We start from the raw sequence: 21,399 nt of genomic DNA, 5'->3' as shown, positions 1-21,399 counted from the left end.
TTAAATATCTTTTTTATCTTACTCATTAATAAACCCTATATTTTTGTTAAGCAAATATAAAATGCTAATATAAAAATATTGTTGAACAGTTTCTAAAACAAGGCAAATTTTATAATGCACAGTTACTTCTATCTTTGACAAATGGAAATTTCACAAGAAAAATTATTGCTGTATATGTTCCCTTTCTCAATCCATTTCCATGGGGATTCACTACTTGTGGGAGCAGAGTTAAAAGTCAGAATACACATGGAATATTCTTGAGAACTAAAAGTCCTTAGTGACCCCAAGCAAGATGGTTCTAGAATTGATAACAGTCAAGCTGATAAAGTTTTGTGTGTGTGTACACATAAAAGACTTTAGAGTTATGTACATATATGCACAGAATATTTACTCGAATGTGTCATGTGGTGTTCAATCCTAAATGTGTTTTACAGCATCTTCTTCCATCAATATCCATTTAAACGTTCCTGATCTGGACTGTAAATCTGCTTTCTCTATATCCACAGACCATCTCACATTCTAATGCACACTCAACATTTAAATAAAAGCCAAAAGCAGAATATACTAAACTGTGAAAGACTTGAATGAGGCGAATAGGGCCGACACCCCTGCTGACTGGGGGTCAACCACGCTTGTCTTCAGCAGTCTTCCCTGCTGCAGGGCTTACCTTCTTCCCTTCCCTCTTCCCACCTTTTTTTCTGAATCTCTGTACCTTTGTGCTGCCTTCTGGCTTCCTGGGTCAGAAAAGTCTCAGAAACATAGACCAGTGTTCACTGAAGGAGACTATAAAGGATCCTGAGATGTGCCTGCCCCACGTTCTCATTTTCCAGTAAAACCAAAAAGGATAAAAAATAAAGAACAACAAACTTGTCCCTTACAATATATTTCAATGTATTTGTTTGTTTACTTAAAAGTTATTCAGTTTACAAGTGAAGAATTTGGGCATAGATGCATGATTTCGGTTTGTGAGGTTGTATCCTGTATAAATTTTCAAAAACACCAAGAATGTCATTTTACTTATTTTTATAGTGTATGTTAGGTTAAATGACTCAAATTCCAAGATAGGAATAGATGATATATCAATTTTCCCTAGCAGCAGATGTATGAGTGATTCATATTTTAATGACAAGGTATACAAGTCTTAAATTTTAATTATTGAATTAAAAGCCAAAAATAGGCAGTGCTTACCCTCAATTGTTATATAAACAGCTATCTACACTAGATTAAACTGACAATGAAGAAGCTAAGCTCACTGCAACTTACACACACATACATGCACACAAGACTAAAATTAAAATGACCCAAACCAACCAAAGATCAATGTGATTCATGAAACAATGTGCTTCCAGAAAACCATTAATTGCAATTATCCATGAGTGTCTATAATCGGAGAAGGCAATGGCACCCCACTCCAGTACTCTTGCCTGGAAAATCCCATGGACGGAGGAGCCTGGTAGGCTGTAGTCCATGGGGTCGCTAAGAGTCAGACACGACTAAGTGACTTCACTTTCACTTTTCACTTTCCACTTTAAAGCATTGGAGAAGGAAATGGCAACCCACTCCAGTGTTCTTGCCTGGAGAATCCCAGGGACGGGGGAGCCTGGTGGGCTGCCGTCTATGGGGTCTCACAGACTTGGACACAACTGAAGTGACTTAGCAGCAGCATGAGTATCTATAATAGGAACTTTGCAAGATAAATGGTAACCTTATCTTGAAGACCAGTCATTATCCTCCTGAGTTGAACATGTCTCCCTTAATTGTCCTTAAGAATAAGTATGTTACTCTTAGTAGTACAAACAAGTGAAATTCTACGGAATTTCTCTTTATTGACCTTTATAAATCAAAAAAATGACTTATAATCATAAAGTTAAGGATAACATTTTGAGAATCAAAGTTCTGAAGTCTTCACATTGATGCCTTATACTTCTCTTTTGACTCCCTTTTTGAATCAAACTTACTGTCCTATGAATGATTTATTTAAGATCCTACTTTTTTGGCATAAAAAATCCTTCTGAGAATACTTAATCATTACTGGTTTGTTACATTACCCTTCCAAGTAGTAAGTACATAAGGGACAAATAACACTTCTGAGGACATTATTTCTTAGAGGCCACTTCAGTGCTATAATCAAAGTGATAAACTGAATGGTAGGATTTTAAGAATAAGGGTAGAATGGTAGAAAGATATTTTTATTGAAGAAACTTTTTACTTGCATTACCATATGTGGACTGCAAGTAACTCTGTATTTGTTTCTTGGTTTGGTAACAACATCAATATAATACATAATAGACATCCAAAAATTTTGTAAAAGGAACCTAACACAGAAACACTTTTATGGAGTAGGGAGCTCAGTGGTAAAGAATCCACCTACAATTCATAAGACACAAGAGACACGGGTTCAATTCCTGGGGCAGGAAGATCCCTTGGAGAAGGCAATGGCACCCCACTCCAGTACTCTTGCCTGGAAAATCCCATGGACAGAGGAGCCTGGTAGACTGCAGTCCATGGGGTCGCTAAGTCGAAGACTGAGCGACTTCACTTTCACTTTTCACTTTCGTGCATTGGAGAAGGAAATGGCAACCCACTCCAGCGTTCTTGCCTGGAGAATCCCAGGGAAGGTGGAGCCTGATGGGCTGTCGTCTTTGGGGTCGCACAGAGTGGGACACGACTGAAGCGACTTAGCAGCAGCAGCAACTAAACAACAATAATAATGGGTAATTATTTTTAATAAATTTTATACATTTATTTCCATCTACATATATCCTATTCAGTGAAATATCTGTTCATTGATTTTACCCGTGTTCTAAATGGATTGTGCTTTTTCTACTGAGTTTGTTGAGCTTTTCATATACTTAACATTCTAGTCCTTGGTCAGGTATGTGGTTTGCAATTTTTTCTTCACATGCTTATTAGTTTGTTTCATTCTCTTAACAGTATTGTTTACAGAGCAAATTTTCTTTATTTTTGATAAATTCCAGTGTATCAAACTTTCCTTTTATGGTTCACGCTTGGAAATCAAGTGTAAAACCTCAGTGTTAAGCTCCCAAAGATTTTCACTTAATTCTTCTAAAAGTGTTCTATCTTAGATTTAAGTCTATGGTTCATTTTGGTTTAATTTTTGGTACAATGTATGAGTTTTAGTTTGAGGTTCATTTCTTTGCCTATGATGTTGAATTATTTCTTCATTGAATTGTTACACAGTTTTTCCAAGAAACAGTATAGCATATTTTTGTGGGCATACTTCTGGTTTCTCTACCATTTCTACAGATATATGTGTCTATCCTTCCCTCAGTGTCACATAGTCTTGATTTCTGAAGCTATATATTGTTCTAATATTAGATACAGTGATTTCTCTCACTTTATTTTTCTTTTCCAAGGTTGCTTTAGTTATTCCAGTCTTTGTGCCATTCCATGTAAATTTTAGAATAAGCCTCTCTGTGTCTGCAAAAAGGTGTGTTGTGATATTTAGGAGAATTGTATCAAAACTGTAAGCCAATTTGGAAATAATTTGACATCTTATTATGCTGAATTTTGTAATCCATGAATATGATATGCCTCTCCATTTATTCAGGTCTTCTTGGGATTTCTTTCATTGCATTTTGACCAACAGATGAAATAGCAGCACTTCTTGTACTTTTTTTTTTTAACTTATACCTAATATTTTATTGTTCTTGGGGCAACTGTAAATGATACTAAGCCTTTAATTTTGTTTTTACGTACTCATTGTAGGACATAAAAATATGTGTTGCTCTCAAATCTTATAACTTGCTGAACTCCCTTTTTACTTCTAGGAGTATATTTGTAGTCTCCTTGGGATTTCTAGGTAGACAACCATAGCACTGGAAAATAGAGACAATCTTATTTCTTCTGCCTTTAATTTGTATGCCTTTTTATTTCATTTTCTTGCCTTTTCATAGTGGTTTGAAATTTCAGTACTATGTTGAGTGAGGGGTGAAAAGTAACATTCTTGCCTTGTTCACAATCTTAGGGGAGAACATTCAGTTTTTCTATAAATGTATTTTTAAACATTTACAGGGTATGAACATAAGAGATTCTGAACTAAGTGTCTAAAAGCAAAGTGTTTTAGTCATTCAGATGTGTCCGACTCTTTGCAACCCCACGGACTGTAGCCTGCCGGCTCCTCTGTGAGATTTTCCAGGCAAGAACACTGGAGTGGGTTGCCAGTCCCTTCTCCAGGGGCTTTTCCCAAACCAGGGATCAAACCCAGGTCTCCTGCATTGCAGGTAGATTTTTTACCATCTGAACCACCCTTAAAACAGGTGAGTGAAATGAAGCCATGGCGAAAGCTGGAACACAAACTTTCAAACCCTGAGCTCTAACCAGAAGTTAGAACAGATATCAAAGAAGACAGTATCAGTGTGAATTATAAAAATTAATTTTATCACTATGGATAGAATCAAAATGTATCAATGATATTCTGAGTTTAAATCTAAGATCAGCAGTTAAATTATGATGCTCAGACATGTTATAGTTAAATGGTAGCTGTTAAATAGGAAACAGTTACACATATATGTTTATAATTCTAGAATGACAAGTAAATTATATGCGGTTTTTCACAGAGGATCAAAATATTTGTTCTGTATCTCTTAATTGAAATTCTATAAGAAATTCTGCCCAATAGTAAGGAGAATGTTTGTAAAAAGGAGTATTGAGCAGGCTTTAGTAGATACACATCCTACCAAATATACTAACAAAAGTAATAAATATTCTCAGAGACGCTATAGTTAGAAACACATTTGATATATTTGACATGTACAACTGCATAGCTCTAAAGCTTGGATCTTGATGGAGACTGGTGAAATGATTTACACTGACTCATTTGAAAACCTATGTAATTTTCAAAAATATGAGTTCTTTTTTAAAATTGTATTTTTAGTGTAACTAAAATTTTCAGATGCGTAAAATAAAAAATTATGCATAGTGGAAATGAGACAGTCACGGTCTCCTGGTTTTCCATTTGAATTAGGCAAATATGGATTGGGTAGGTAGCACGTCTCCTGAAAATAGGGTTACATTTTGTAAGAGTGATTAAGTGGTCCAGTGCTCAAAGAGTGAGATAACGTTTTGAAATCAGCCAGGAGCTCAAAGAACTAAAAAATGTTGATGAGTGCTCTTAGAAGGCTCTCAGGAGCAAGTTAGTTTCAATTTTCTGATTACTGCAATAGAGAAGGAGAGACTGCTACTGCCATCTGTTGGTCAAATAAAATCTGCTCAGCTGATTTCCTTGCTGCTAAGCAAAATCTTCCCCTAAAAGGGGAAGGATTTGTGCTAACCCTGACTGCATTAATTCTGATAAACCTGGTGTTCTATTAGAAAACCAAACAAAAGGACATTGTTCAAATAAACCTCTTTCTGCCCTGTGCATTGCCCTGTCCCTCCCTGGTGTTTCTTGTTTAAGAAAGGGAAAATGTGTCCCAACAAAAGAGATCTGCAAAAACAGCTTAGCTCAGAACTAAAGGAAGAATGATTCACTGATTTCAGGTTGAGGGGAAGGGGTGCTGGGGTTAAGGAAGGAGGGAAAACAGAAAGAGACGAGTGGTGGAAAAGAAGGGACAACAAAGAGGGAAGCTGTGAGCTAGCAGGCATTCCTGGGATGGGGCACAAGAAGTTTGAAACACCTTTTTATCATTCTGAAGACAGCATCATCTTCAGGAAATGACCTTTAGCTAGGATGCTAAAATTCTTTTCCCTTGTTATTCAAGGTGTGAACACCAAACCAACTGCGTCAGCATCACCTGCTTACTCCTTGAAAATGCAGTTCCTCACGTTCAATCCAAGAATCAGAACATAATTCAGAAATTTATTTTTCTTAATCAAATGTGCTTTTTAAAAAGATTCTTAGAGTATATTCTTATATACTCTTATGTATATCAAAGTTTAAAAAAAGGATATTCTATACAGTTGGCAAACAGTAAATGGGAGAGCTGAAAATTCCTAATTTGTATTCAAGTGATCCACTAGAAGGAGAGGCAGGAGAGCAGATATTAATGATGCTACACACATAACAAAGGTAACCACGAAGGTTACACGAAATAGTCTGGTTTATAGTTCTCCCAGGTTAGTTATTCCTGGACCCTCATACACTCTTGCAATTGTCACGGGATGGAAAACAAACCATATGGTCAAACTCCAGATTGTGAACTATGATCATTCATGAACAATCAGAATTAGCCCTCATTCTTAGTGAGTTTGGGAAATTCAAAAAGAGTGGACTCCATCCAGTTTACTCAGGGTGCTTCAGTCAAGTAGGTGGCTACAAGACACTTAAGTCAGAAAGATAAACAGGGATATATTTGGATGACTTGACCCAACCATATACAAATACAATCTCTAAGAATAACGGGATCCTACAGCTAGATCCTCAAGGCAGGGATTCTCTCTGCTGACATCAGTTTAGAAATAAGCATTATTTATTACACTATATAAATGATACTAATAATGTTGCTGATGATATCTTCCAATTAAAGGTTGCACTCACTGCTGTGTAAGCCTACTCCTGCTGAGAAATGGCCCACAGGTTAAGTCAAGTACAAATACTACAGTGTGCCAACCAAGAAGAATGAAAGCACAACTTCAAAATAATTATGGCAAAAAGCCATTTCCTATTGTCACTCAGTGTTTTAAAGGTTTTTATAATACAATAAAAACATACCCTAGTGATTTGTTGTTTCACAATATATATCCTCTTTCACAACTGAAAAACTTATTAGATATACAGTCTATCATCTTAATTGGTAAGAAAGCATGACTGAGTCCTGAGCAGAATGAATTCCCTCAGGTGTACTTAGAAGATCTGTTCAGCTTAGAGGCATTTTCGTGCTGGGAAGATGCAGGGATCTCTCAGTTTCAATCCACTGATCTCTGAAAGTCTAGAAATGCTTTTCTATCTTCATGTACAGTATTTCTCCCCATGCTATTTGAATATATAGTGAAGGAATACAGTTACCAAGTAACTTTTTAAGTGTATGCATCAGTGGGATGATATTTTCAAAACGTAAAAGCAGAGAAATATTAGCCCAATTATAAGTGAAGAAAAAATAGAAGGAGGAAAAAGAGAAAAGCAATTCAAAGTTATCTTTTACATCTGGATAAAAGGTTATATCTCTAACATTTTGCTTGTGGAATTTTGGTTTTGAAACAGCAAGTCAGGATCTTAGATTTTGTGGCGCTAAATTTTGGGGAGTGAAGCATATTGAAAATCCAAACCTCTTTAGGCTATAGAGATAACTTACAATGCTTCATCTTTTCTTCTCAATGGTGCAAATTTTGCTTTACTATGCAATGGAATATTCTCACACATGGCTTATATAACGATGATCTCAATCTCTGCCTTTTCTCTCTTTTTTTTTCTCTCCATGAAAAATGGGTAGAGAATATTAGACCAGTAGAAAAGTCAAGGAGGAAAAAAGTACATAATTTGTCTAGAATACACTGTGTAACGAAAACTGGATTACTAATATTTCTTGAGAAATAAAAATAGAAAAGGTAATAAAGTTTAGTCTAACCTTTTTTCCCTCCTTGTGCTTAGTCCTGTTTCACTTGCTCATAGGGTGCAGCATGGCACTTTAGACCAGAGTTCCCTCTGTTAAACAGCTGTGCTGACACCTCAGCTCAGACCTTGTACAGAAGCGCTGCAAGCAACACTCAATTCAAGATGGTGGCGGCGGGCCATGTGCAGAGACTAGTCTTTCGGCCCAGTGGTTTGGAGCGAGAACAGCACAGTCCCAGGAGAACTCCAGGCCCTCCCCGCTGATGAGATCCCTCTAAAGCAGCCTGGTCCAAGCCGGCAGGAGATATGTCCTGCAGATGCTCTAGAGCAGGAGATCATAATTGTCCATTCTCTAATTAGAGAATAAAGCTTTCCTTTGCTAAAAAAAAAAAAAAAAACTGGGTTACTAAAATGTACTCCTATCCTTGAACTTCATAGTTGATTTCCTACACTTTCTACTTGCATCATATAACTGTCTTTCCTTTTCTGGATTGTATGATAAAATTATTTGCTGGGTTTATTTGTCCATATTCTCCTTGAATCTTTACAACCAGCTCTGTATTCCAGGTGTTATTAATATATCTAGTTTGTTTTCCTTGCTGTGAAAACTTAAATTAGGAATGAGTTATTTTTCCAACAAGTCAATCCTAAAGGAAATCAGTACTGAATATTCATTGGAAGGACTGCTGTTGAAGCTGAAACTCCAATATTTTGGTCACCTGATGCGAAGAACTGACTCATTTGAAAAGACTCTGATGCAGGGAAAGATTGAAGGCAGGAGGAGAAGGGGATGACTAAGGATGAGGTGGTTGGATGGCATCACTAACTCAATGGACATGAGCTTGGGTAAACTCCAGGACTTGGTGATGGACAGGGAATCCTGGAGTGCTGCGGTTCGTGGGGTCGCAAAGAGTCGGACACGACTGAGGGACTGGACTGAACTGCACTGAATATGTAGTAGTACAGACAGAAAAATGAGACTTGGGATGTACAGTCTAGTGGGAAGAAAAGAGAGAAGCAAACATATGACTGAAATACCTAGTAATAAGTTCTCTAGTAGTGAAATGCACAGGATACTATGGGAGCACATAGCAGATGCAGAGTACCTTTGAGCAGCATGGAGGCATGGAGGGAACTGAGGAAAAATATCCTAGCAGAGCAGCTGAGGTATGGCCTGATATGTGCTCATTAGCTATTCTTTGAATTAATGAATGAGTTAGTAGACAAAAGGTAACCTGGATGCTGCACTACTATTTTATTTCAAATGCCTTATTTCCTAAAGTTTTGGACCATAAAGAAATTTGGAGATCAGGAAGAAAGACTGCCTTTTCAATATTCAGTTCAGTTCAGATCAGTCACTCAATTGTATACAACTCTTTGTGACCCCATGGACTGCAGCACACAAGGCCACCCTGTCCATCACCAACTCCCGGAGCTCACTCAAATTCATGTCCATTGAATCAGTGATGCCATCCAACCATCTCATCCTCTGTCATCCCCTTCTCCTCCTGCCCCCAGTCCTTCCCAGCATCAGGGTCTTTTCCAATGAGTCAGTTCTTTGCATCATGTGGCCAAAGTATTGGAGTTTCAGCTTCAGCATCAGTCCTTCCAATGAACACCCAGGACTGATCTCCTTTAGGATGCACCGGTTGGATCTCCTTGCAGTCGAAGGGACTCTCAAGAGTCTTCTCGAAAACCACAGTTAAATGCCGGGGTCCAGCCCCGGTGGATCCAGGGAATTCGAAGCGGGGACGGCGTCGGCGAGGATCAGGAAACAATTGCTTAATTAAATGTTAATTAAGGATATAAAGAGTAATAGAATGAGGATAGCTCAGTGAGGAAATTCAGTGGAGAAAAGAAGCTGAAATAAGGATAGCTCAGTGAGGAAATTCAGTGGAGAAAAGAGGCTGAATAATTCAGCCAGAAGGTAAGAGAAAGAACAACATGGTGAGACCAAGTTTCGGTGAACAAGGCCCGCACTTTTTTCCAAAGTAGTTTTTATACCTTAAGTTATGCATAGAGCATAATGGGGGAAGGGGTAGAGTCATGCAGTAAGCCAGGCTTTCTTCCTGCAAACTTATCATATGCAAAAGTTTAGGTGATTTGCATCATCTTCTGGCCCGGAGGCCTTTTTCTCTAAAGGTGATTATTCTAAAGTCAGGCGCCAGCATCCAAAAAGCATTAGATAAAGTTGCATTCCTACAGAGCAAAGGTGTGGTGGGCTATAACAAGAAAAAGAATTAACTCAAGGGTCCCAGGTTACAAACATTAAAGCTACTACTTACACCAATTATATTAATCAATACACTGCCAGGGACACAGCAGATAAGGGATATGGAAACTTAGCAGCAAACATTGGCCCAACAAGTGAAAATCCCTTCACCAATACAATTTCTAATCAATCTTTTAACTGCTCAAAGGAATCTGTATTTAGACAGTTTAGAACATCTCATGCCTCTCAGTTTGGAGGCTCTGAGCAATCACATGTGGCCAGAAAAACCTATTCAGGCAGGCTAGAGGACTTCCAAGGGAGTTTGTAGGTTGAAACACTGTCACACCCAGGAATTATTAACTGGAGCTGTAAGATAACTCTTTTTTCAGAGAGGTAGTGGGGGACAGCCCCCCCCCCCCCCCCCGTAAAGTCAGAGGTGTAGGTGAAAGCACAAAGCAGAAAGTAGGCAGACTCTGGTTTTGGGGGTAGATTGCTCGAGAATTTCCAGGGAGACTCCTGAGGCTTGATCCCGCCTTTGCGTATGCCAAGCCTCCTTCCTCATGACCTTTGCCAGGGGCGGAGCTCGCTCCCCGCAGTTAAAAACCATCAGTTCTTCAGCGCTCAGCTTTCTTTATAGTCCAACTCTCACATCCATACATGACTACTGGAAAAACCATAGCCTTGACTAGATGGACCTTTGTTGGCAAAGTAATGTCTCTGCTTTTTAATATGCTGTCTAGGTTGGTCATAGCTTTTCTTCCAAGGAGTAAGTGTCTTTTAATTTCATGGCAGCAATCACCATCTGCAGTGATTTTGGAGCCCCAGAGAATAAAATCAGCTACTGTTTCCCCATCTGTTTGCCATGAAGTGATGGGACCAGATGCCACACTTCTTCCTTGGAAGAAAAACCAAGACCAACCTAGACAGCATATTAAAAAGCAGAGACATTATTTTGCCAACAAAAGTCTATCTAGTCAAGGCTATGGTTTTTCCAGTAGTCGTGTATGGATTTGATATTTGGACTATAAAGAAAGCTGAGCAGAAGAATTGATGCTTTTGAACTGTGGTGTTGGAGAAGACTCTTGAGAGTCCCTTGGACTGCAAAGAGATCCAACTGGTTCATCCTAAAGGAGATCAGTCCTGGGTGTTCATTGGAAGGACTGATGTTGAAGCTGAAACTCCAATATTTTGGCCACTTGATGCGAAGCACTGACTCATTTGAAAAGACCCTGATGTTGGGAAAGATTGAAGGAGGGAGGAAAAGGGGGCGATAGAGGATGAGATGGTTGGATGGCATCACCAACTCAATGGACGTGAGTTTGAATAGACTCCGGGAGTTGGTGATGGACGGGGAGGCCTGGTGTGCTTCAGTCCATGTGGTTGCAAAGAGTTGGACACGACTGAGCGACTGAACTGAACTATTTTACCAAGATCTTTCATGTTCATGTTCATGCTCAGTCATCTCTGACTCTTTGCAATCCCAAGGATGTAGCCCGTCAGGCTCCTCTGCACAGGGAATTTCCCAGACAAGAGAATTTCCAGTACTGGAGTGGGTTGCCATTTCCTTCTCCAGGGGATCTTCCCCACCCAGGGATTGAACTCTCTTCTCCTGCTTTGGTAGGCAGCTTCTTTACCAATGAGCTATCAGGGAAGCTCTTTCCAAGGTCATATATGAACAATTAATTATGGCATAAGTCTCTGATTAAAAGGCCATAATAAGACCTACCAATTTTTTAAGCCCACCATGTGTCAAGCACTATATAAATGATCTCAACAAAGCTGAAAATTAATATTGTTTTACAAATGAAAAAAGAAGCAGAGAAAAGAAGTGATATGCTGAAGATTATTACAACATAGAGTTCAGAACTGAACTCATCTCTGTGGTACAAAACCTGTACATTTTTTACTATACCAATTTTGTTACATGAAAGTATACATTTGTTACATGCTACATGAAAATATCAACATTAGCTATGCTTTTTCTAGCCTTATATAAGGTGTGAAAACCTGGTATCTCTTTAAGTTAGAAAAAATCTAAGTATGAGGACTAGTTTAGGCAGATAATAACCATGGAGAGCCTATACAAGGCCCAACTACTTATAAATTTGTGGGGAAAAGGTAATTTTGCCTTACAGAAATCATATATAATTTTAATTTCTCCCTGATAAACAGGAGTTTATGCACTTTCTTATAGTAAAACAAACTCACAAATATGAATTGATAAGAAATCTTACTTATTGACTGGCTTACGTGGTAGCTCAGAGGGAAATCTTATTATTTGATGCCTAAGACTCATTCCTCAATTTATTCCATTTTATCTTTAGTTTTCCTTTTGGAAAACAAAAATCTTCATTGTAATTTAAACAATAGCAAAACTTTGAAATTCATCTCTATATGGAAAAATTTTTTCCTTATTGTTTTTTCCTTATTTACACATTTTTTTGCTGAAAACTGTAAGCCTAGTGATAAGTTTATAGAATAAAAGTAAAGGGGAAGATTCAAGTAATTATCTCAGTACATCAATTTCCTCTACATAGAAGTGAGGGGCAGAGGAGAGAAGTTGGTTTTTTATAATGAGTTAACACAACTGACTTCATGTATCAATTAAAAGCACTGTATAATGGCTTGTCTTTCCTCTCTTTGCCTGTAGCTAAATGAGAAAAGGGAGAAAATAAGTTAATTTTACTAGTAAATACTCATGCTTTGCTAATTTTGAATTGGGCAAAATTCAACTGTTTGAGCACATGGTAGAAATGTTTATTTTAGTCCTGAGACCCTGAGATATTTTTCTAGCACATGGTAGGCAGAGACCTCTATTTATGCATTTAGATCATGTTTTTATTTATGCCTTAGTATTTTTAAAAATACCAGCTCAAACTGTAAGCCAATTCATAATGCCTTCTGCATAACTGTGTGGGAGTTAAACCACAAATATTATCTATATTTGTGTTGGGCCGCCCCACCCGCTGGCTGTCTTCATAGCCCCGGTTTACTAGGACTGACACTTTTGGGTAGCAGTGGCGCCACATCCATTTGGCACAGCTGTCTACATGGGACCTTCCATCTGTTGTCTTTCTTTGGCATGAAATTAGTGAATAAAGTCATGTAAAAATGTGTGGCTAGTCACTGGGGATGCTGCATTACGATAACGGAGACTGCTCATCTGGTAGTGTGACCCATGGTTTCTGAATTATCTCCTCACCATGCAGGTTTTTGGCTGGTCTGATAAACATGTGCCAAATTCCCCATACTCAAGAGCAGCACGCAGAGGAGCAGAGTACATGGGGCGGTGTATCTTAGTGGAGAGGTGTCACCTCCATCTTCCAGCTGGTTGGCAAATTCTCACTGAGCTATTTAAATAGCCCTTTAGTTTGGGTTTTATGGGACCTACTTTCTTGGAGTTAAAGAACTGTACTCCATGGTTGTATGCACACTACTGTTCAGTCCCAGAGATACTGATCACCCAGTTTCGTTGCAGAACACTCTCATAGAAGTCTACAGATTTGTGACCTGGAGAAAGAGATATTTCCAGAGGGGTTACCAGTCAATCATAAATACTTACAATACATACTTACAATATGTCTAGAATCTTTAAAAGGAGACAGAGGGAGTGAGAGAGAGAGAAAGAAATTATTGGTGACAATAAAAAATGAAACTGGCTAAAAGTTTTAAAGAACTTTGAGAATGTAAAGTTACTTAGGTTTTATAATCAGGCAAGTTCGAATGCAGCAGGCAGATTGCTAATAGGTGTGGAAAATTAACTAGGATTCATATAGATGGTAAAGTTAAAGGATCATTGAATCATCCAGAAATATTCAACGGGTATCTGTAATATGGATAGTATGGAAGATTGTACACGAGATGGGGAAACAAAGTGACATAAGACACTCTCTTTACTCAGGATCTTACAATCTACCATCAGAAGTACATACTACTAGAAAAACAAATAGTAATTCACACCAAAAAATTATAATACTAAGTAAGAGATTCTGACAGTAAATGCAATATAAGGTCAGAAACATGGGGTTAGGTAGCCAGCAAAAAAATGACTGCATGAGGTGAAATTTAAAATAGTCTTTAATAAGTAATCTAGTCTCAGTTATGTGGAATGCACACCTCAAACATTGTTTTCTATCCAACATGTATATTAATTAAACACAAATAACATTTGTGTCAGGAATAGTGGGGAAAAGTGAGAATTAAAGTAAAAAAGTTGTGAATCATAGAGTCATAAATTTGGAAGGAATGAGAATACGACCCAGCTTAAATGTAGCATTCACAACCATAACTTTCACAACAAGGATGTCTCTACAAAAGCACTTTACAGTGACAAGGGGTACACTCTTAGGTACATTATGCCTGGATTGTGTAAAACTATTCATGCCAAGCTTGAAAGTTATGAATTACTCTTTAGGAGACAAATAATCACTGAAAATCACTGAAAATATTTGAGCAAGGGAGGTATGTATTAAAATATATTTGCAGATGATATGTATTAAAATCCATCAATCAAAATACCACTTTTCTGATCCAATTAGAAGATCTAAGCAGGTGATATGAATTATGTGACGTGTAGTAAGCAGCAGAAATGGTGAAGTGATGGGTCCACTGTTAAAAGAAGTTGAAGAAAATGCTAGTTTTGTGGGGAACTAACACTGATTTCAGGTTTGGCATGCTCATTTTGAGTTAACAGTGGAGCAGAACAGAAATTTAGCATGAAGGCAAATAGACAAGATTGATACTTTGCAGGGTGTCCTACGGGTCAAGAGAGAACACTGGGCTTGATCACTAAGCATAGGGTGAGGTTTCCATCCTATATCACAATGGAAGTTCAGGCTGTAAGTGTAAACAGAAGTCATAATTATCATGAAATTGAAAATATTCTACATTTTTCTGTTTATAAAACTGACAGGTTCAGATTTTAATCAGTTTTTCTTCCCACATATTCAAAAATATTTCAGGTCTGTTTTCTGTCCCTCAACCAGTGTAGCAAAAATGCAACCCTAAGATGGAACAGAGTCCTTCTGCTGGTCTACTATTTACTGACAAGCTTCATATACTCACAGCATCGCTGTTGCTTTGTTAAGTGGAGAGCAGTAATAGAAGTATTTACATATATATGTTTCTTTCTTGCAAAATGAAGTGACATTAAATTCTACTTTCCCTCCTACCTCCTGCATTCCAAACACCAAAACAAAAAGGCAAAAACCAAAAACCAACAAAAAAACCACATGAATTGTAGGGTTTCCTTCGATATCTAATTTCTGCATCCAGATAAATGCCAAAAAACTTGATATGATAGCTGACTAAAGATAAACATAAAGCAAATAAGTGGAGAGATCAATAAACAATATGGTCAAGTCCATTCCACGAAATACTTTTACTGCACCATATTGAGTTAATACAAATGCCTTTGGTACAAAAGCAAAATTATTTCTGAAACAATAGAAAATCTGTTCTTAAGTATAAAAAAAGCACTGCACATGAGTTCAGTGAAGAAAAGAACCAGATGTTACACATACTTTAAAAAAACACAATCCCTATGCAGTTACCCATGAAATATTCAACACATACATAAGTTTAGGGTTTACTGCCTTGATTTCTTTCTTCCCTCTCACCTTCATGCTAATCTTCCACATGTCAGCATTTCTTTGAAAATAGGGTGTGTTACTCAAGTAAGAATAGAGAGCCAATTGAGGATTTGATTTCAGTTAACATTTTTGTAGAGTGCCCAGGGATGCCGTTATCCATAAAAGGAAGAGGGTGCAGTCACTACATGTCAAGAATGCAGGCGTGTAGGCATCATGGTAGCATTTGCTTTCTGTAGAACCAGAGTAGATAGACCTCTGGAAATAAACTTAATAACTAAGCATTGCCAGTGCAAGAAAAGGGGTTATTTAAATAGTCCAGATTCCTATACTGCAGATGAAAAAGTAGACATAAGATTATCGACTCAATTCCCACCACTGAAAGTGACATGAAAGCGAAAGTGAAGTCGCTCAGTCGTGCCCGACTCTTTGCGACCCCATGGATTGTAGCCCACCAGGTTCCTCTGTCCGTGGGATTCTCCAGCAAGAATACTGGAGTGGGTTGCCATTTCCTTCTCCAGGGGATCTTCCTGACCCAGGGATTGAACTCAGGTCTCCCACATTGCAGGTAGAGGCTTTAACCTCTGAGCCACCAGGGAAGCCCTGGTGACATGTGTTGTCTCAGTTACAAAATCAAACCCTTGAGTTTGAGTCTGACATTCCAATTGAAATCAAGGCTATATATGAAAGTTGTTTTTTTTTTTTTTTAAAGATAGCACTGAATAACAAGTAGGCACTACACCAGCCATATGTTTATCCATCTTTTTGTTGTCTTTTCAGCTGACATAAAAGCCCTAGGAATTTCCTACATTTAGGGTAGGAAAACCTACATTTTTGTTAGCTCTGATTTTAAATTTGTTCTTAGGCTTTTGACATTGATTTTATTTTTTATTGTGTTTCCGCTATTACATCTGGTATATTCTGAAGCCCAGAGCCATTCTGCAGAGTACATAGTCATAGAATTACAAAATATAATGATTTTCATGCAACGCCTAGGTTTGAGGTTTGAAGCTTTAGAAATGAGATATACGAGTAAGATAGACGAGCATGAAGATGGATAATCTAGTTAGATGACATTTGGATGTCCATTTAGGCAGGAAGACACTGACCTTGAGCAAGTCAGTCCTTAAAATGGAAACCCAAGTTGTCAACTGAGTTCTGAGGCAATTTCAGCTCCCACATATGGAGCAGATCAGAACAAAACAAGAGTCAGCACCTCAGGGCATTAAGGAATTAGCAGTGAGGGCATCAATTAAGATAGAAACCAAATCAGAAGCTGAAGCCAGAGACAAGTACAGTTAGGACCTTGAGTATAGATATTCTGGTGACTGAAACATCTTCAGAGCAGGAACTTGAAAACCATGTGAGGTCTAAGTTGTCAGCCCTGTGAATCATGGACTCAGGTCAGGTTTGTCACAAATATAACTAGTGGCACAGGGAAGAGCCTGGGAGGATATCATAATCTTAGTCTGGTACAAAGAAAACAGAAAATACCACCACCACTGATCAAATTCCATCTGTACATCTGGCACCGTGTCAGATGATTTGCATACATTTTTTTTTTTCTAATCCTCACAATCACTCTTTAAGGTAGTATTGTTAATTCCATCCATATTAATAAAGGTCTTAAAGACAGAAAAAGGGCTGAAAAACTCTAAAGTCCAGGTAGGTCTAGGAGTTAAAGCAGGCCTGATAGTATGGATAGGGATTTCAAGGAGAGGAAGAAAGCACAGGGAGATAATGGACAGATGGTCTTTTAGCTGATATCTGGGAACATCATCTGTAGTTACCTGCCATATGTAATAGTCATGAGGATTTGAATATCTATTCAAAATTATAAGGTGAAAGCCTATTATGTACCAGAAAATATCTAGGCATTGGGAATAGTCACGAGTTAGATAGTATACATTCTCACTGAGTCCATATGCTAGCAGTTGATGCTTAAATGGATGTTGTAAATCAATCATGGAAATCCCATGTCCAATATCCAAGCTAGACTTGTGGGACATGAGAAGTCAGCTGAGGACATTTGGAGATTTTCTTTCCAAAAAATGTACAACCCTTGCCTTTTGTCATGCAAACACAAATGAATTATCTCAGTGTGAAGCTGACACTGAGAACTGCAGGCAATGGCACCTCACTCCAGCACTCTTGCCTGGAAAATCCCATGGATGGAGGAGCCTGGTGGGTCACAGTCCATGGGGTCACTAAGAGTCGGACACGACTGAGTAGCTTCACTTTCACTTTTCACTTTCATGCATTGGAGAAGGAAATGGCAACCCACTCCAGTGTTCTTGCCTGGAGGATTCCAGGGACGGGGGAGCCTGGTGGGCTGCCGTCTATGGGGTCGCACAAAGTCAGACACGACTGAAGCAACTTAGCAGCAGCAGCAGAGGAAACACACTGAAAGACATTGCTGAATATCCGATCATACTGTTCTGTGGTCTGCTCTGTGTGTGGACTTGGTGTTAGTCCCTCAGTTGTGTCCAACTCTTTGTGACTCTATGGACTGTAGCCTGTCAGGCTCCTCTGTCCATGGAATTCTCTAGGCAAGAATACTGGAGTGAGCAAGCCATTCCCTTCTCCATATGTATGGACTTTGGTTACATGAAATAATTTCCTAATTCGGTGTGTAAGCTGCTGTAAACTGACATGTTCTGTAATTTGTGGCTAAAACTTGCCAACTTGATACACAGATCAAGAGCTGAATCAAGATAACTGTTCCACAGGCTAATTTTAGCAAATAAATTAAGCCTCTGAATGGACAAAACCAAAAAGTATTATATAGCTTGGGGTGAGGGAGGTAAAGAGAGAGACAAAACCCAAGTTGTAATAGGTAGAGGAGTAATGTTGAGAGGATAGATAGAAAATGACTAGCATAGAAAGAAAATGACTAACGAAAAAGCAAAGCATGAAATGTGGGCATCTTTCTCTAAAAACAAACCGAAAATATAAGGAAAAGAACCATAATCAAGTACTGAAAAGACAAATCACCAGTTGCCTTCCAGAAAGATTTTCTGGCATAAAATATGCTTTTCCCACTATTCCAAGAGGACATTTAGTACTCATCATTCCTATCTGTCTCATTGAATTTTAAAGATACAGGTTGTGCAGTATCCTGCCAGAGTCAAAATAACACTGACCTTGATCATTTTCATCACAGTGAACTCACTGTCTTCTGTGGACAGCCCTTTCAATGGTCTGATATTTCTACACCCGTCCTAGTTTCACTCTCTGGAGGTATTATCACAAAGGTAGAGTCAGTGTAGAGCAGGAGAAAACAAATTTGGTTTAGAAGAATCTTAGATTTAACCTGATATATTTAAAATGGATATTTTAGTGCAAGAAGCTATTACTATTGTTTAGTTCTGTTGATTGGCAATTTTTTAAAAATATTCAACTGAATTCTCAAGCTTAAGGGGAAATGGCTTTCTTTAAATAGTAAAAACAAATATTACAAGGAATATGTGCATTTAAAATGTTTAAATATCCTTTATATGGATTAAACTTGAAAAAAAGAGACCTTCAAAATGTTGGTAAACGCTAGCATCAGCTATGGTAGCAATTAAATATTACTTATATTTTGCAAACTTTAAATACTGTTATTTTACAAAGAGCACAGTTTTGCATAGAAATAATATAAAATTAAAACAATAGCTCATTGTTAAACTTCCATTCTAAGGATACCACACATAATTGAGTTACATTAACTCTCAGGAAATAGGACCCAGTGGTGACATCCTGATTACCATTCTCAATTAACACTGCTACATTTTGTAATGCCTATGTTTAATGTCAAAGCATTAAGAGGCTTCCAGGATAAGAAATCTATTAGTGTTTCAAAAATATGTTCCAAACCAGAGAGACTAGAAACAGAATGAAACCATATGTCATTTGCACTAAGGTGATAATTTCAGCAATATGAATTAATCAAGTTTCTCAAGGGAAGACTATAATTTAAAAAGTAGTAAAGAAATTCAGTGTTGAATACTAGGCTGAATCAGCTTGTTTAAGATGCAAAACAACAAATCTGAGAAGATTTGAGAAGTATTACACATGGGAGAGAGAACATTTCCATATTTCTAACTGCCACACATGTCTATTCAAATCAAACAATGACCTTTCCCGGCATTCTTGTTTATTAATCATGACCCTCACAGGGCCAGGCAAAAAGTGTGCTCTCAATAAATGGTTTTTGAACAGAACAGCTTAAAGAAAAAAAAAGTGGGGGGGGACCTTCAAAATTTAGGCTTATAATGGAAAGAAGACTGAAGCAATGGGTTTTAGTCCTAACTTTGCAGTTATATATTTTTAGAACCATGAGCAAATTACTTAATATACAATTATTTCATCTCTAAATTTACTTACAAGATTACTAGGTCTCTAAAAATTCCTCCCAACTTTTAATTCTGTCGCTAAGGCTGTGGCTTAGCTTTGAAAAATCAGGCCAATATAATATCCCAGAAATTGAGACAAAGGAAAAGAAATATGGAAAATGGCCAAAAATTAGTAACGGTAGATGATTTGAAAGATTGTGTTTGTTTTTAAGATTGGAACCATCTGAATAAAATTAGATGAATATAATCCCTTAGGGTCTGAATATATTTAAATAGAAACAACTAATCTAAAACACAAAGAATACAACCTTGAAGAAAAGATAAAGCAAAATTTCTAAAAGAAGATATAAATATTTAGAAGATGTTCATTCATACACTCAATCAATAAATGTAATACATGTGTTCACCATGCCAGGTTCCCTGGTAAGGACAGAAGGTATAGGGACAAAGGAGAATAGCTTTGTTCTTTAGCAAGTATGGCACCCCACTCCGGTACTCTTGCCTGGAAAATCCCATGGATGGAGGAGGCTGGTGGGCTGCAGTCCATGGGGTCGCTAGGAGTCAGACATGACTGAGCGACTTCACTTTCATGCACTGGAGAAGGAAATGGCAACCCACTCCAGTGTTCTTGCCTGGAGAATCCTAGGGACGGGGTAGCCTGGTGGGCTGCCGTCTATGTCGTCACACAGAGTCGGACACGACTGAAGCGATTTAGCAGCAGCAGCAGCAGCAGTCTGGCAATGAGTTCACAATATGATCTAGAAATGTAATTCTCAGGGTTAAAAAAAAGTCATAAAAAAGTAATTCAGATAATAATACTATAGACCTCAGAATGAAATTCATGTATTTTTAAACATATTAATAAAAAATTATTATTTTCATCTTGGATTTATTGGGAAACAGATTAATTGACTTAAACAGTAATTTTAAATGATGGCAAATTAAATAAGAAAATAGGCTGAAATAGAATGTTCTTTTGCATTTGAGCTAGGCAAATGCATAAGCATTCTAAAACATCTTTAATCAGGATGCTTTATCAATGTATACTAAGGCTCATTATTTTCCTTCTCAAGCAAGGAATTTATGAAGATTGGGATTATTGCGTAAAGAAAGTAAACTTAAAAAAAAAAAAAAAACACAAAGCTAAATTGCTTTGCCAAATATTTCTTTTAATTTTAAGCATATTGGTTAAAAGTTCCAATTCATTCTTAATAGCAAAGAGCATTTTAATTATTTTACATCTTTGCTGTACTTCTAAAAATGTATTATTTGTATTCAGATTTCATGTTTCTTTTATTACTGATGAGGTTCAACATATTTCCATGTTTACTAATTCATTTTCTGCTATGCAAAGTGCTTGTCATGGCTTTTCATCACTTATTAGGGGCTTGTTAGTCTATATTCTTTTAAGTTTTATGTGCTTTTAAAATCAAATACATTATATCTTCATCATATTTCCTATGTTATTCCTCTATTTAGAAGTTACCTCTTTGATGTTGGCTTGTCTATAATTTGATTTTTATATATTTAAAGTTTAATTTATTGGGTTGGCCAAAAGTCTGTTCTGGCTTCTAAAACTATATTTTACATTAAAACATAGTTCTAAAAGCATGTATTACATCTTGTTACTTAACACCATTTATAAGATGTTACATTTTTAATTATAAAGTCAATGATTTTAAAAACAATACAATTTATTTGCTGGAAGACCAGAAACTATAAAACTCCTAGAGGAGACATAGGCAAAACACT

Source organism: Bos grunniens, chromosome 1, assembly GCF_055505025.1.
Source record: "Bos grunniens cultivar Pamir isolate PY7600 chromosome 1, Bosgru_T2T1.0, whole genome shotgun sequence".
NCBI lineage: Eukaryota > Metazoa > Chordata > Mammalia > Artiodactyla > Bovidae > Bos > Bos grunniens.
This window is presented reverse-complemented; position numbering follows the sequence as displayed.